The sequence below is a fragment of the Citrus sinensis genome, chromosome 5 (genome assembly GCF_022201045.2).
Source record: "Citrus sinensis cultivar Valencia sweet orange chromosome 5, DVS_A1.0, whole genome shotgun sequence".
NCBI lineage: Eukaryota > Viridiplantae > Streptophyta > Magnoliopsida > Sapindales > Rutaceae > Citrus > Citrus sinensis.
In genome coordinates, this window is record NC_068560.1 from 18,304,891 (window position 1) to 18,323,610 (window position 18,720).

Consider the following 18,720-nt stretch of genomic DNA (forward strand, 5'->3'; position numbering starts at 1 on the left):
GTTCCCATGATGCAATGCTATTAGCAGGCAGTGTATTAAGCCATGAACGAGCTCTATCCTTTAAAGAAAATGGGAATAATATGAGTTTAACATCATCGTCTGAAAAATTTTTATATTTAAAAGTTTGACAAATGGCATGAAAATCATTCAGATGATTATATGGGTCCTCATTTTCTAGGCCATAGAATGTTGGGAGACAATTTAGCACACTAGATTTTAGTTCAAAACTCCTAGCAGCTACATTTGGGTATCTTATGCATGATGTGCTCAAATTAGCTAAAGGACTGAAGCGGTCCTTAAATGGCCTCTCTTGTGGTTGCAAATCCATTTTATTTTTAAATTGTTTGTGTGTGCGAAGTGTTTTTTCTAGTTCAAGGTCTATAGGTTCAAGATTAGGTAATAATGACCTACAACCATGCATGCAAAACAAATAAAATAAAAATAAAGATGGGAACAAAACAAATAAAATAAAGAAGAGGGAGAAATTACGATACTAACCTTATTGCGCTATTACAACCTTACTATAAAAATACAAAAAAAAATATGTGAAAATAAATTAACAAAAAAAATTAGTAAGATAAACAAAAATTACAAAGAAAAAAATAACTTGAAAATTAAATCACAGAATTTTAAAGAAGAGAAAAAGAAAAGAAATACTAACCTCTAAATGCAGATTCACTTTTTTTTCTTTTTTAATAAGAAAAAAAATACAAGAAAGCAAATAAAAGAAATTATTGACAAAAATTAATTCTATGAATTAAAATTACTTACCTCCCCGGCAACGGCGCCAAAAACTTGTTGTGCAAATTTTATTGAACTCGCAAGCGCACGAATTTATTGTAGTATAGATCAATGGTGACGAGTGTCGATCCCAGGAGGAGGTGAATTTTAATTGTGTGTAGAATTAATTTTGTAAATGGATGGTTGGATTTATGATGAAAATGATTTGGATTATCCTAAAATTGGAATTGAAATGGCGAGAATGAATTGAAGATAATTCTATTGAAATGACGTACTTGGGTATCTGGATCCGTATCAACATGCACCATGGGCTAAATATTCCTTATTAATGCCAATTAAATCATGAGGGGGGTTTCCACACCTCATGAACCACGCTCTAATCAATATGGTGCTAAGGGCTTATCGTGCCAAATAATAATAACCTTGTACTAGAGGGCCGGTGAAACCAAGGCGGTACTAGACAAGATTAGTATTATTTGTCAACGAGAAGTCAAAACATCCACAAAAATTAGAGGGGAAGAGAAAGTAAATTTACCAAATAAAGCCCATGACACATGTTGAGACTTCACCTTCAACCCAAGCTTGAAAGAAAATTAGCTACTCATAATTGAACTAGGGGCAAAATGGGAATTTATTAAAATACGTAGAAAATACAAGATGGAGAAGGAATTTACAGAAAATGGATTCCAAAAATGGATTCAGAGATATCAAATTAGGGGGGGAAGCCCCCTTTTTATAGATACATGGAGTAAATCATGGTCATCGGATTAAAAACAGTTTGGACGCTCAGGATTGCGCCACGTTTACAGTCAATAGTATGCGGTTTGACCACGTGGATGAACAGTAACACGGTTTGACCCGGGTGAACAGTGACGCGGTTTGGTTGAAAATAATCCTGTGTGATGCATGTACCGTACGTGCGATTTTTTCGTCCACTGATATGCTGCCACGTCACCATCAACAGTACATAAGAATTTTAGCCCAACAGGATTGTAACACCTCATCAGTCAATGCCACATCATTGGTCAATGCCACGTCATCGATCCGTCTATGTGAACAGTGTCATGAACAGTAACGTAGACAGTACCGTACACGTGAATAATATCGTACATGTGAATAGTGCCATTTTTTCTTTTATGCTCCTCCTAAGGTTTTCGACCGTCCTGAGTTCAAAAGTGATGTCCGTTTTGCCGTCAGATCTCTTGTTTATTGTGAAATGACCATGATGCCCCTAAAATACATAAAATACTTAATTAAAATCAAACACACATAATTAAATTGCAAGAAGCTTAAATACATAAAAGTAAGGGTTGTTAGTAAAACTTGAAATGTAAAATGATGATTTTCTCCTTTATAAATATACATTTTCTAACACTCAACACATTAGAGAAGAAGTACCTGCTGAAAAGTCCTGAAAATCGCCTTTATGCAATGAGCCAAGTATATGGCTTTCGAATGAAGCCTGAGGTGTCAATGCATGACCATATCTTAAGATTTGAAAAGCTACTTGCTGATTTAAATAATCTTGATGAAGACATTAAGGATGAAGTTAAGGCTATGATTCTCCTGCACTCACTTCCAGAAGAATATAGCCATTTCGTAACTACTTTATTATATGGGAAAAGCGTGATCATCTTCAAGGATGTCTACGCAGCATTGACCAATTTCGAAGTTCGGAATAATGATAAACATTCCAAAAGAGCATTGTCTGAAACTTTGTTTGCCAGAGAAAGGACGATCGAGAAAAAAAGAAGCGTGGTGGAAAGAATTCTCGGTCCAAATCGAGAAGCAGAAATATAGTTCGAGATAGTGTGCCTTTGTCATGAAAAAGGCCATTAGAAGAAAGATTTTCTAAAGGCTCAGAAGAGAGACGAGAAGAAAATAGTAGCAGCAAATATGGCACATAAAGATGAAGACTCTGATTATTCACTAAGTATTATGCGCGTAGCTTACGTGGCTAATTCGAGCGAGTGGACACTTGATGCTAGAGTAACCTATCATTTGTGTCCTATAAAGGAATGATTTATAGATTTTCGTGATTTAGAATCCGGTGCAGTTATGATGGGAATGATCAACTTTATCGCACAATAGAGGATAAGAACAATTCGGTTTAAAATATTCGATGGAATGGCCAGAGAACTGAAAGAAGTTAGATATGTTCCGGTTTTGAAGAAAAATCTAATTTCTGTTGGTGCCTTAGAGGCTAAAAGCTATAAGGTTACCATTGAAGATGGTACAATAAAGTTTGCACATGGAGCTATGGTGATTTTGCAAGGGGTTTGACGTCACAATTTATACTATTTGAAATGAGGTACAATTGATGAAGCTAATGTTTCTGAGGCGCACTGGGACACTACTAAATTATGGCATGTATGATTAGGACATGCTGGAGAGAAGTCTCTGCAAACTCTGATGAAGCATGGACTTTTGAAAAGTACCAACACCTGTAAATTGAAATTCTATGGGCATTGTATTGTTGGCAAGAATTACAGCTAATCATGATACTCGTGAAATCCGTAAATATATTCATAGGATGTATGGGGACCAACCAAGACTACATCAATTGGTGAAAGCCATTATTTTGTTTCATTTGTTGATAATTTCTCTAGACATATGTGAGTGTACACCATGTGATTAAAGAATAAAGTTCTAGAGATTTCCGTGAAATGGAAGAAACCGGTGGAGACTCAAACTGGCAAAAAGATCAAAGTATTGCGTTCTAATAATGGGGAGTGATTATACTTCTAATCCATTCTTGCAAGTATGCCAGAGTGAGGGTATAAAAAAACATTTAATGGTGAGACATACTCCGCAACGAAATGGTGTGGCTGAGCATATGAATCATACTTTATTGGAGAAAGTATGATATATTTTATCTAATGCTGGTTTAGATAAAAAGTTTTGCGCTGAGGCTGTGAGCTATGCAAGTCACTTAATAAATCGATTGCCTTCTGCTGCAACTGGGGGTAAAACTCCTCTAGAAATATAGTCTAGAAAGCATGCATAAGACCATGACTCTATTCGTGTGTTTATGTGTCAAACTTATTATCATATAAAGAATGATAAGCTTGATCCTCGTGCAAAAAAAGCTATCTTTATGGGATTCAAAGGTGGAGTTAAAGGTTTTAAGCTTTGGGATCTTGAAGATAAAAAGTTTGTGTATAGTAGAGATGTCACTTTTGAGGAAGCTTCTATGTTAAAAATTTCAAATTCTCAATAAGTGGAGAACAAGACCAAGGAGACATTGCAGCGGGTGGAGTTTGATGTAACTCAAAATGTACTAGTTAGTTCTACATAAGAGAAAAGCTCAACTTCAGAAGAGACCTTAAGAATAGAAGAAGAAGTTGTTTCTATTGATGTCCCACAAAAGGAAGAAACAACTGAAGATGTAGAAGATGAAAATGAAAGTATAGTAACAAGGAAACCAAAAAGAGTGATAAAGAAACTCGGATGACTTACTAAAGACATGGTGGTAGCCCATGCACTTCCAATTATTGATGATGACATCCCCAACGCTTTAAGTGAGGCATTGCGCAGTACTGAAAGCGATCACTGAAAGTTAGTCATAGAAGAAGAAATGAACTCTCTTCATCAAAATCAAACTTAGGAACTTATGGCGTTACCTAAGGGGAAAAAGGCTATTGGTAATAAATGGGTCTACACCAAGAAGCGAGGTTCTTCAAATTAAACAACACTTTGATACAAGACAAGGCTTGTAGCAAAAGAATTTGTAAAACATACTTCCATTCGTATTCTACTTGTCATAGTAGTTGAATATGAGTTAGAGTTAGCTCAATTAGATGTTAAGAAGACATTCTTGCATGAAGATTTGAAGGAGGAAATCTATATGTCTCAGCTTTGTGGTTTCAAAGTTGCTGAAAAGGAGAATCATGTGTGCAGATTGATTAAAATCTTTATACAAATTGAAACAATCACCAAGGCAGTGGTACAAGAGATTTGATCAATTTATACAAGAACATAAATTCACCAGAAGTGAACACAATCACTGCGATTACTTTAAAAGACTACAAGATGGAGCTTTTATCTATCTATTACTCTATATCGACAATATGCTTATAGCTTCAAAGAATAGAGGTGACATTGAAAGATTAAAGAAGCAGTTGATTTCTTAGTTCGAGATGAAAGACTTGGGTAAAGCATAGAGAACACTTGGGATGGAGATTCGTAGAGACAAAGAGAATGAGAGCGTATGGTTGACTCAAAAGTCTTATCTGAAGAAAGTGCTAGAAAAGGTTGGTATGGATGACAAAACCAAACCAGTTTCTACTCATTTAGCTCATTATTTCAAATTAAACTATTCTTCATGTCCTACATCTCAAGAGGAGCGCGACTACATGGCTTGTATTCCATACGCTAGTGTTGTGGGTAGTCTTATATATGCTATGATGTGCACAAGGCCCGACATATCTCAAGCTGTGAGTATGGTTAGTCGATACATGCATAATCTAGGTAAAAATCATAAGTTTGCAGTGAAGTGGATTCTCCGATATCTGTATGGGATAGTTGATGTTGGATTATTGTTCAAGAAAGATTACGGTCAACAATGCGTTGGATATTTTGATTTTGATTTCCCCAAAGATCTTGACAAACAAAGACCAACAACGGGCTACGTATTCACATTAGGTGGAGGTCTGATTAGTTGGATGTCGATTCTACAGTCGACAATTGTTATTTCCTCTATGGAAGCAGAGTACATGGTAGCAACTGATGCTGTAAAGGAAGTTATTTGGCTGAAAGGCTTGTTAGGAGATTTGGGAGTACTCTAGGAGAACATTAAGGTCTTTTGTGATAACCAAAGCACGATATTCCTGGCAATGAACCAAACATAACAAAGCACATAGATGTGAAATATCATTATATGAGGAAGATTATCGAGAGCGGTGGTGTGTTATTGAGAAAGATCGATACCAAAGACAATCCATCAGATATGTTGACAAAGGTGATTTCTAGAGTTAAATTTCAATATTGCTTGAAACTAATTCAAATCCTTCGAATGTGTTGAGTTTGGGAAATTCATGAACTATAGTTGGCTTGATCCCATATTAAGGGTACGTAGGCAGTCACAGAGATGCAGCCACTATGGGGATAATGATTCACTAGTAGCTGGCTTAGATTTTAGCAAACTTTTCGCCGAGGTGGAGATTTTTTGAAGTCAAATGAAGACTTTTTGGCTAAAGATTTGAATTTGTCAATAAATTTACTTTATTGGCTAAAGATTCGAAATTGGCAAAGATTGGATTATTTGTCAACAAACTTGACAAATTGGCCAAAGAAACACCTAACACCTTGACAAATTACAAAGAAGTATGTGCAATATTGTCATTGATTTCCCTATAAATAGAAGGTCAATTCTTCATTTGAATTCATCCCAAAATTGAGAGCAACAATTCAAGTGAAGAATTGTTGAGAGAGTGAGCAATTGGAGAGTGAGTATATTTGATAGGTTTTTTTTAATTTTCAAGTGTGTATGAAACTACTGGGTGTATTTGGGTTTTGGGAAGTGAGGTTTTTTTACTCAAATATTGTACTATAATAATTGTTAGTAATACAATTATTTTCTCTTACTCCCGTGGGCATAAGCATAATTGCCTAATCACATAAAATTCCGTGTCCTTTATTTTTCTATGATTATTTGGTGCGCTTGATTCCGCATTCCGCGCTATATATATATGCATACATATAATTAACTATTATATGTATATATAATAGTATGTATGTATGTATGAATTTTCATTCAATTAACTATTATACCATATGATATAAAAGCGAATCTACATGAAATCTACATTTAGGTAATAACTGTCAAATATCGATAAATGTTTGAAAAAACTCCTGAAAATTATCGTTATTACAGCTCCTGTATATGATGTGTAAGTTAGCAAGTGTACTAGTCGGCACAAGTAATATAATGAAGAGTAGAGTATCATCCCACAGAGATTGTATATCCTATTAGTTATTGAAATTATTCTAACCCTAATTTATGTGGACAATCGAATAGGCAGATTTAGATTAAAAATTAAAATAAAATAACTAAAAATAAAATAAATATGCAAGTAATAATAAAAATCACTAAGAGATTAAGACACTTTCGATTTCTCCATAACCAATCTAATTTAATTTCCCATCTATACTATTAAAGTTTATTACCCATGTTGATAGTGAATTTCCCTAATCTATTCAATATCCTCTATCGAGTAATATAAAAAATACCTTCAAATATTAACCCATTATATCTCTATATGAATTTAAATATGCAAAGATTCATTAAGCTCTGTGAAAATTCTTAGAAAAATTGCATGAATCACGTTGGCACATCTATGTCTTTCGTTCAATTCATGGCATCCATTACACAGAGCAAAAATACATAAATCTCCTCTTGGTCTCATTATGTATCCTCAAATCATTTATATATTTGCTAGATATTTAAAACCATTGAGTACAATAATGAATACTCAACCATGAAATAATAAACAAAATATAACACAGATTTATAGAATTAAAATTTCATAATTAGGCTATATCGTAATCCTAATAAAATAAATTAGTTTATGGGAATATAAAGAAAATCCATAAATATTGTAGGAAATATTCAACCAAGACAATAGAGAAGAGAGAAAGAAAAAACTCAAGAATTAATCCTAGCCTCCCTCTCAATCTCGCATGGCTGCTTCGGCTTCTCTTTTTCCTTCGTGTGTTGCTTTTCTCTTGGCTTCCGCTCGTCCCCTTCCCTTCCTTTTTTTTCAATTGACGGCCTTTTATAAAGGAAGCGTGCTTGCCGCCTCCATGAATTCCTAAGCCAATAAGAATTGTGGAAGCCAAAGCACATACCATAGTGTGCTTGCCATTTTAAGCCATGCAAAATATTTGCTTCCTCTAATAAAAATATATGCTGAACTTGCCATTAAATTGTCAAAGTACTCTCCACGTGCATGCCATGTTTGTCAACTAAATCTTCAAAGCTTGCCCCCACATGATTGCATACATGATGATTAATTAAATTAAATCTTTCTTAATTTGTTCCAATTAATTCTCTTTTTGCTTTCCCTTTTTGATTTCTTTAAGTAGATTTCTTCTTAAATGTTCTGATTTAATTTCTCTTTAATTCCAAATTATACCTAAAATAAAAAAATAAAAAAATAAAGATAAAATTAACATAATAAAATATAATTTAACATAAAATTAAGTTAAAAAAATATAAAAATAATATGGAGATTATTATCACATCAGTATAAACTAACATGACAACATATGATTGGTTAATAAAAGAATAAATATATATCAAGTGGGTTCTATTCTACCATGTTTTTAATTCAACTAATGATAATATGCCACATTAATTTGTGCAATAATATTTGTGACCATATCATTACTCATTAATTAATAGGAACACTAATTTATTTTCTTAAAAGAGAATTCATCAATTTGTTCAATAATATTTTATAAAAGAATTTGTAACCGCATCATTACACATTAACCAATGGAACACTAATTTATTCTTCTTAAAAGATAAAAACTGCAGCGAGGTTGGAGGCTCAGAGAGTTCCCATATTAGCCAAACATAAGATGAGATAAGAGTTCATATGAGACGTAATTTAGAAAATCAATTCCATGCAATAGGTCTTAGTGGGTTCGACTCAGTATACGATCATTTTCAATTTTTTAACGTCTTGTAATTAAAGATTCCTATGTCACATTATAATTTTCAAACAAATTGAAGTGAGTCAAATCTCCTATAGACTTTTGACATATTAAATTTAAGACAATTAATTAAATGCTAGACAACATCTAACTTGTAAATATACCTTACCGCATGATGAACGTACTTAAAAATCTTAACTGATTGCTCACCAATTAATTGTTGTTTTACAATTTTTATATATCCTTTCTTTTCCCTAAACCTTCTAGTTTCCTAACTTATTGTTCTCAATTGGTCTAATTATAATGTAAAATTTTTTAAATATAAATAAAATGAATTTATTTAATGGAAATCTGAAAAAGAGACACTTATCTATGCAAGCAAAGTTGCATTCTGTTTGTGGGGACTTAAAAAAAAAAAGCATAATGATACACTGATGATGACAATCCTTAAGTATTTGTTTTCTTTAGTTACAGTTTGGTTTGAATGGTCAAGTTCAAGTTCGAATTTTCTTTATGTAATTTAAATTAAAATTGATAGAACAAATGGGTTGATAAGTATGATGAAGAAGAAGAAGAAGAAGAAAAAGAGGGGGATGCCTTTGAGGATGAAGAGAAAGAAAGTTCTCAAATACAAATCCGGCTTTATGGAAATTAAATTAAAAGCTATTAAGCATTATAAATTACTTAACAGAACAAGGACTTGCATTTCGCGGTCATGATGAATCTGATAATTCAAGTAACCAAGGAAATTATCTTCGAATTTTGAGATTTCTTGCCGATCACAATGAAGATATCAAAAGAATTACTTTGAAGAACGCTCCTGGAAACAACATGTTGATTGCACCTTCAATTCAAAAAGATATTGTAAGGGCTTGTTCTATTGAAACAACCAATGCTATTATTAGAGACGTAGATGATGCATTAGTTTATGTTTTAATTGATGAATCCCGCGATGCATCTATGAAGGAGCAGATAGCTATTGTATTGTGATATGTAGATAAGAATGGATCTGTCATTAAGAGTTTTATAGGTCTTAAGCACGTTACTGGTACCACTTCTATCTCACTCAAGGAAGCTCTTGATCAGTTATTTTCTAAGCATGGATTGAGTATATCTAGGCCTGCGCAGGCAAGGTTATGATGGGGCTAACAACATGCAAGGCAAGTTCAATAGTCTTAGAACACTTATTATGAATAAGAATGAGTGTGCTTATTATATACATTGTTTTGCTCATCAACTACAATTAGCTATTGTGGCTATCGCAAAGAAGCACGATCAAGTTAATTCTTTCTTCAATGTAGTTGCTAACGTTGTCACTGTTGTTGGCGCTTCATGTAAACGCTGAGATATTTTTTGAGAGAAGCAATTACTTTCAGTTGTTGAAGCACTTGAAAATGATGACTTACTGAGTGGGCAAGGCCAAAATCAAGAGATTACATTGAAATGTTTTAGTGATACACGTTGGGGCTCACATTATAGTACGTTGCTTCGCATAATCTTTTTGTTTCCACATATGATTAGTCTGCTTGAGATAGTTGCAAAAGATATGTCAAACTCTAGCGAACAGAGATTTCAAGCAAATTATTTGGTAAAGTTTATGCAATCTTTTGATTTTGTGCTTAGTTTATATTTGATGAGTGATATACTTGCACTTTCAAATGAGTTGTTACAAGCACTTTAAAGAAAGGATCAAGATATTCTAAATGCCATAAAATTGGTTGAAATAGGCAAGAAAAACTTGCAAATAATGAGAGACAATGGGTGAGATTCTTTGCTTTCTGAGACTTCTTCTTTTTGTTTGAAGCATGATATTAATGTCCCTAACATGAATGATGCTTTTTTGCCATGGGGTCGATCACAACGTAAGGCTCGAGAGATCTCAAACATGCATTATTTTCGAGTTGAACTATTTTTTGCTGTTTTAGATTTGCAACTTCAAGAGCTAAATACTCATTTCAATGAGGTGAATATGGAATTGCTTCTTTGTTTGGCATGTCTATGTCCAAATGACACATTTGTTGCTTTTGATAAAGACAAGTTAGTACGTCTTGCTCAATTTTATCCAAAGGATTTTTCACCAATAGAGCTTATGGCACTTAAGACTCAGCTTCAAACTTACATAATGGATATGCGTTCCAGTACTGAGTTTGCAGGATTGAAGGGAATCGGTGACCTTGCGAAAAGAATGGCTGAGACAAAGAAAGATAAGGTGTATCCATTAGTTTATTTGTTGGTGACATTAGCATTAGTTCTTCCAGTTTCTACAATCACAGTAGAGATAACATTTTCGGTAATGAAATTTGTGAAGAATGAACTTCGGAATTGGATGGGAGATGAATGGATGAATGATAATTTGATCATTTCTATAGAAAAAGATGTATTTAATAGTATTGATAATGAGTCTATTGCACAATGTTTTCAGAATATGAAATCGCATAGAGAACAATTGTAAATGGGTTACCAAAAATTTTATATATTTAAGCTTCAATTTTTACATTTTGTTGAAAGTATCTAATGCTTCTGATTTTAGGGTCAATGGAAAAATCCAGCAATATCTACTATAGTAATCTACAAAACTAATGTAATATATATAGCCATGTAGAGATGGTAAGGGTGCTAGACCCCAAAGATTAGTGTGGATAAGTCCTAAAGGAACTTTAGTTTTGATTCCAGTTGAGTAAAAGGGCATTTGATGGATTTTGCCATATTGACAGGCATCACAAAAATCTGGTGCTGATATAGATGAGCAGTTAACAGAAAGAAAAGATAGAATGGATTTCAACACATGTTTATTAGGATGACCAAATCTTTGATGAAACAAGATTCCTATCTTGGTTGTGTTCATTTGATATTGTGGATTATAGACTTTATTTGTAGCTGTATCCGAAATTTTACAAGCTGAATTATTCAAAACAGAAAGCATAGAGCTAGGTACATAGGTAAGACAACTGGAATTTGAAACAAAGTCATTCTTTAACAACAACAGATATAATCCTCCTTTAGCAATCCCTTGAGCCAAATATTGTTCCTTCCTCTTATCCTTTATTAAACACATATTGGCAACAAACTCAATGGTTACATCAGTGTTATCTTCAAGCAATTTTGAGACACTTATGAGATTTTTAGTAAGTTTAGGGACAAACAAAGTATCTCTTAAGTGTAAAACTTAATTGCATGATGTTTGAAGATATACATAGCTAATATGTGAAATATGTAAACCATAACCATTACCTACAAGGAGCAGTTGATTACCTGAGTACTCATTTCCAATTTGCAGGTTCTGTAAGTTGTTAGTGATGTGATGTGTGGCACCACTATCGATATACCATCCTTGATCAGCTATTGCTCCCTCAGAGGTTGTAAGATAGGCAGCTCTTGGTGATTTCTGATATGGATTGTTGAAAGGAACATAATCCTTGTTGAATTTATTCTTGCACTCAGCTGCAATGTGCTTTGGTTTAAAGTAGATCTCACAAATTACAGTAGCAGGAGCTTGATCCAGAACACCTTTGCCATTAGTAAATCCTCCAATAAATCCTCCATTCTGACCAGGATTGCCAATGTAATTACTTCCTCTGCCTCCCTATGAAAAAATTCCAAATGACACACCATTCCAACCATCATTCCAGTTTCCTCTTCCGTGTCTTTGTGAAAAATTCCTACCATAGTCACCTCTACCTTCAGCATATCTACCCCTAAAACTAGCATTCTTGTTCCAATTGTTATTAAGTTGACCACTAGTCTAATTGTTATTGAATTGACCACCTCTCTTGTTATTATTAGGTCCAAATCTAGATTGAGCAATATTTGCAGCATAATTCAACTTAGCTTCCTTGCTTGCACTTAGCTGATTTACTTCTAGTCTAGCTTCATGAGTTAATAGCATAGAATATGCCTCATTGATAGAGATCTTAGCAAGATTTGCTTCAAGATAAACTACAACAGGATAATAAGGCTGGCCTAATCCAGAAATCAGGTGTGTAAGAAAGTTTAGAGAGCTGATTGGATTACCAGGAATGGCTAACTCATCAGTAATTGTTTTTAACTTGCCAAAAAAATTAGTTATTGTCATCGAACCTTTTTTAAGGTTATTAAGCATCATTTTCAGATGAATTTTCTTAGCAAAATTTTCAGATCCAAATTGTTGTTTCAAACTAGTCCAAAGTTCTAGTGAAGTTTTAGAGTTTACCACATGGCTCAGAATCTCAATACTGATAGATGAAATAAATTAGCTCAGCAGCAATTTATCCTTTCTCTTCCATGTGGTATATGCTGGATTTAGCTGAGTATCAGCATAAGTGTTTTTCAGTTTCACCTTGAAGAAATTGATCTGGATAGGGTTTTAATCCATCAAGTAAATCTTCAAGACCATTGGCTCGAACATATGAAAGAATTTGAGACTTCCAGATTGTATAATTTGAGCGATCGAGTTTGATCAGTGAAGTAAATGTAAATGATGAAACAATAGAGTTTGTGATTGAGTTTGAGCTTGAAGATGCCATGACAATCGAAGCTCTGATACCAAGATAAAATATAAGAAAAGTGTTTGGCATATGAGAATTGCAGAGAAAAATGAAAGAAAGTTTTGAGAGAAGAATGAAAGCTGAAGATTAATTATTGTATTATTTACAAGAGTATTTATACTAAGCTCCTGAATATTCTTGAATCAATTCACGTGAGCTGAGCATAGCTATACATGCATTAACTAATTACTAACAAACTACAACCAATGTAACTAATAATTGCCAGCTCATCTGACACGTCAGCACAAGTCAGCAGCTATAACTAACTATTCTTAACAGAGCGCATATACCTTTCTGTCCATCAGCTAATGCATATTCTGCATTTTATGAATATTAGAGCTGGTAGATTGACAAATGGACCTTATTACATGTCATAAGATACTTTGCTCAAAGCGACAACTAGGCAATATCTTTTGTTCTTATCGGCCAAGGCAAGCCATTTACTATTTTTTCTAATGGAGCAATATAAAATGATTCTTACTTGCATAGAAAATTAGAAAAGAAAATGAGGATTACTGATCCACAGAGCTGTCATTTACTAGAAGCACATAAATCTTACGGTTAATTCATTATCCATCTGTAATGTTCTAATGATACTTAAGTATTACCTAAATTAGCCTTTCAAAACTTCACTTCGAAAAAATCCAAGGCTGTGATGTGTCTGTATAAATTCACTAATACAAGTTCTCTCTACTACCAATTGTTCTAAACTCTGTTCTGAACAGAGCATGAAACGATACATTCACTTATCTAATTATGTATTTTTTGCTCTTACTTCACTTTATTCACCTTGTCCATCTTTTAAAACAGTTGTCTATGTCCGAGTATCATGTTCATCACAAGGATCATATTATGGCCAAAGGAAGGCGCGCAGTTCATTGCCTGCACTCAAGTTTAGCAGAGTACTTTGGGATTTAAGACTGTCAGTAGGCTGTTGCTGTAAAACTACATGCCATGCTGGCAAACTTGCTATGATTCAGTACTGAGATATCACCAAAGATTGTAAACTAATTAGTATCGGAGAATGCTATTTGCACCGAAAATTGCCTAAAACAAATAGAATGAGAATAATTGTACAAAAGGACAAGATTAATAAAGTGAATAAATTTTATCTTTTAGTGAATGCTTCTTGTCTTTTATGCTGCGTTTACTTCCTGGATTCGGGAATCGAAATCCGAAATCAAAATGATTGATAGTGTTTACTTCACAAAAATGGATCAGGAATCGGAATCGGAATCGGGGGACCCACCATTATTTGGGAATGAGGAATGGGAGATTGATTCCCATGGGGGAAGTGGCAATCCATCTCTCATTCCTTGGAGTTCTCATTTTGCCCCGTTAACATTTTAATATTCCTAAAATGCCCCTCCTCTAAATAAAAAATATAAATATCAAAAATAAAAAAGCCAAATATATAATTAATTAATATATTAATATAATCAGTTAATTAGTATATTATAGTTAATTAATAAATTGATACATTATTAACAATAATTATTAGTGATTGTAATTTTTGAATAAATATCACAATAATTAATAAATTGTTATTATTAATTAATTACTATGCTATTATAATAATAGTAATTAATATAATTATTATAATTAATTCATATATTATCATTATATTTATTAATTAATTGATATAATTATTACTATTAATTAATATATTAATACATTATTAACAACAATATATTAATAATTATAGTTTTTGAATAAATAATCACAATAATTAATATATTTTAATTATTATAATTATTTAATAAATATACTATCATAATAATCATTAATAGAATTATTATAATTAATTCGTATATTATTATTAATTAGTTAATATAATTATTACTATTAATTAATATATTAATATGTTATTAACAACAATATATTCATAATTATATTTTTTGAATAAATAATCACAATAATTAATATATTTTTTATCATTATAATTAATTAATTAATTAATTAATTAATATACTATCATCATAATCATTAATATAATTAATATCATTATTATAATTAATTCATATATTATCATTATATTTATTAATTAATATATATAATTATTACTATTTATTAAATTATTTTTGTTAATATATTAATAAATAGTAATGTCATTGAAAAGGAATTTGAATTGGATAAAGCTTTTCTGCATAAAGACTTTTATTCTGATTTAAACAAAGAAAAAAGACTTTGGTTTTTCAAACACTTTTTAAATCAAAGAAAAGAAATCCAACAAACTTATTATGAATTTGTGAATCTTCATCAAGTTCATATATTGTTTTTTGATTGGTTCGAGATATATTCTTCTAATAACAACATCTCTTACCCCTTCAAAGAGTCAAACCCTATTACTATTAGGAAGAAGACCACTGAATGGAAACTCTCCGAAAGTAATAGAACTGTCGATTCTGAGCATCCACCCCTCCGGAGCGTAACCGTTGACCACGGCGAACCTCTTATAGAAATCAGAGCTTCACCTTACAAAATCCCTAAACCAAATGATACTGATAGTAATTTAAGTAGTATTATTCAACAAAATAATTTCTGTAATACTAACTTAAATACTATAGGAAAACAGTTGACTAGAATAGAAAACCAATTCCAATAGTCAACCATATCTGTTTCTCCTAGTCCAAAGCCTATTCCTTCAAAGTCAGATTCTGATAAAAAGCTTAAGGAACCTATTTTCAAACCCTTTCAGGTTTCGAAAACTAGCCAAAAGCTTGTTCAAGAGTCAAATTCAGATTTTGCTAAAGCCATTAGAGAACAACTAGATAAGATAGAAGCTGCTTCTTCCTCATCTAGTAAAATCCAAATTGCTCCAGATACTCCTCAATCCAGCAAGATAGAAGTACTTGAACAAGACCAGGTTTCTATTGTCTCTTCTGACTTAGAAGCCTTTACCGAAGAACCTGTTTCTAAAGCCAATAAAATCCATTGGGAACTTGCAATCCCTACTTCCAAATCTCCACCTGATTTGACTATAGACAACAGGCCTAGTGCATTAAATCAAGCTCGATATAATGCATCCTCTGTCTATGAGTGGAATATAGATGGAATGTCTGAATACAACATTCTAGGTGTATTGCAGCAAATGACCATGGCAGCCAATGCCTATAAAACCCAATCAGGAACTTCTGACAAGGCCATTGCAGAAATCCTAATTGCGGGTTTTACTGGTCAACTTAAAGGATGGTGGGATCATCTTCTCACTAAATTGCAGCAATTAGACATCTTTAATGCCATCCAAACCGATGAGAATGGCGCTCCCATTCTTGACGAATTCAATAACCCAATTCAGGATGCTGTTGCCACCCTGATATTGACCATTTCCCTTCACTTCATAGGTGACCCTTCTCACCTTAGGGACAAAAACGCCGAGTTGACTTGTGATAAACTACAAACCTTTGAATAAAGCTTTAAAATGGATTAGGTACCCAATACCTAATAAAAAAGATTTGCTCCAAAAACTTTGTTCAGCTTTCATTTTTTCTAAATTTGATATGAAGTCTGGTTTTTGGCAAATACAAATCCATCCTAAAGATCGTTACAAAACAGCTTTTACTGTTCCCTTTGGACAATACGAATGGACAGTAATGCCTTTTGGTTTGAAAAATGCACCCTCAGAATTTCAAAGAATCATGAACGATATTTATAATCCCTATTCTGAGTTTTGCATTGTTTACATTGATGATGTGTTGATTTTTTCTCAAAGTATTGATCAACATTTCAAACATTTAAAGACTTTTTATCTTGTTACTAAAAAGGCTGGGTTAGCCCTTTCTAGTTCAAAGATTTCTTTATTTCAAACAAAAGTCCGGTTCCTAGGTCATCATATTTCCAAAGGAACTATCACTCCAATAGAAAGATCACTTTTGTTTGCAGATAAATTCCTAGACAAGATTTTGGACAAAACCCAATTACAAAGATTCCTTGGAAGTTTAAATTATGTTCTTGATTTCTGCCCTAACATCAATAGGATGTCTAAACCTTTGCATGATAGGTTGAAAAAGAATCCTGTTGCATGGTCAGAAGAACATACTAAAGTTGTTAAATTAATAAAGCAATCTGTAAAAAATATTCCATGTTTATTTCTTGCAAATCCTGCATTACCTAAAATTGTTGAAACTGATGCATCTGACATAGGTTATGGAGGTATATTGAAACAAAAAGAAAATGATAAAGAACAGATAGTACAATATGTTTCTGCTCATTGGAATGATTGCCAGAGAAATTATTCTACTATCAAGAAAGAGATTCTTTCTATCGTTTTATGCATATCAAAATTCCAAAGTGATTTATTAAATCAAAAAGTTTTACTTAGAATTGATTGCAAAGCTGCAAAACATGTTTTAGAAAAGGATGTTCAAAACATTGCATCAAAACATATTTTTGCACGATGGCAAGCTATTTTAAGTGTTTTTGATTTTGATATTGAATTTATTAAAGGTGACAAAAATTCTGTTCCTGATTTTCTAACCAGAGAATTTCTTCAAAACAGATAATGCCGCCAAAGAAGAAAGATAAAGGTAAAGCAGTTCTCAAAGTTACTGGTTCTCAAGAACCTTCTAAAGAACCCCAGTCAACCCCTTCTAAAGAAAAACTACTTTCTTCTACCATGCCCATTAAATCTTGGATAGAAATGGTTGAAGAACATGGAGCCCAGTACAAATCTATTTCTTCTGATGACCAAGTAAAGCAATGGATGGGTTTCATTACAAAATCCCCTGAGCTCATGCTCGCCCTTCAGAACCTTTCTCAAAGCCAAATTTCTCCTAAAAAAGAAATTGAAATTACAAAACCCTCTTCCCAAAATGTTGTTGTCTCTGCTGAAAGCTCATCTTCTCAAATTGTGCTTTCTCAGCCAACACCTTCAAAGAAAACCTCCGATTGGTTTGATAAAACCCATTTTCAAAACATTCTTTCTATGGAAGATGGATTTTACCATACTGATCATTTTCAAAGCATTTCAAAGTTTTTCCCCAAAGGCTGGTTTTTCAAATCATGGGATTTGACAAAACCCCAGTCTTACTATCAAAGCATTTTAGAAATAACTGAGTCAGTTAAATTCAAACATTTCTTTCTTGACAAAGCCCATCCAGAACCGGCTTACTCCACGGCCACAATCCTAAAAGTATTGAGCCCAAACCAGTGGGGTGACCTACTCCACAATTTCAAAACCTTCCCTTTAAATTTTGAGACCCGTTTACCACATTGCCGGACCTTTTCCTATTGGGATTACCAACAAGCATGGTATAACACCTTTTTTATCCAAAACCCTAAAAAATCTCACTCATGGTTATTTTTCTTCAACACAAAGATAACCGTTCAAAGTCTCCCAAATTGGTTTCATCACTGGTGGAATCTTTTTGGCCCAATTCCACAAATCCTAACACCAAACGCCACAAATTGCCTAAACATCTTCAAAGCCCACTATTTACCTTCTGACTCAGAAAAAAGATTTTCCCCCTTCCTTTGCTTTTGTGCAAATTTCTTCCTACCATGGGTCTGTTCATGGTAATTTGTGGCGTTTGGTGTTAGGATTTGTGGAATTGGGCCAAAAAGATTCCACTAGTGATGAAACCAATTTGGGAGACTTTGAACGGTTAATAATGTATTTGTGTATTAATATTAATACATATTAATAATGTATTAATATATTAATAATAATAGTTTTTGAATATATAATCACAATAATTAATATATTATTATAATTAAATAACTATTATTAATATTATTAATTGATATATTTTATAATTATTATTAATATAATTATTATAATTAATTAATTTATTATTAT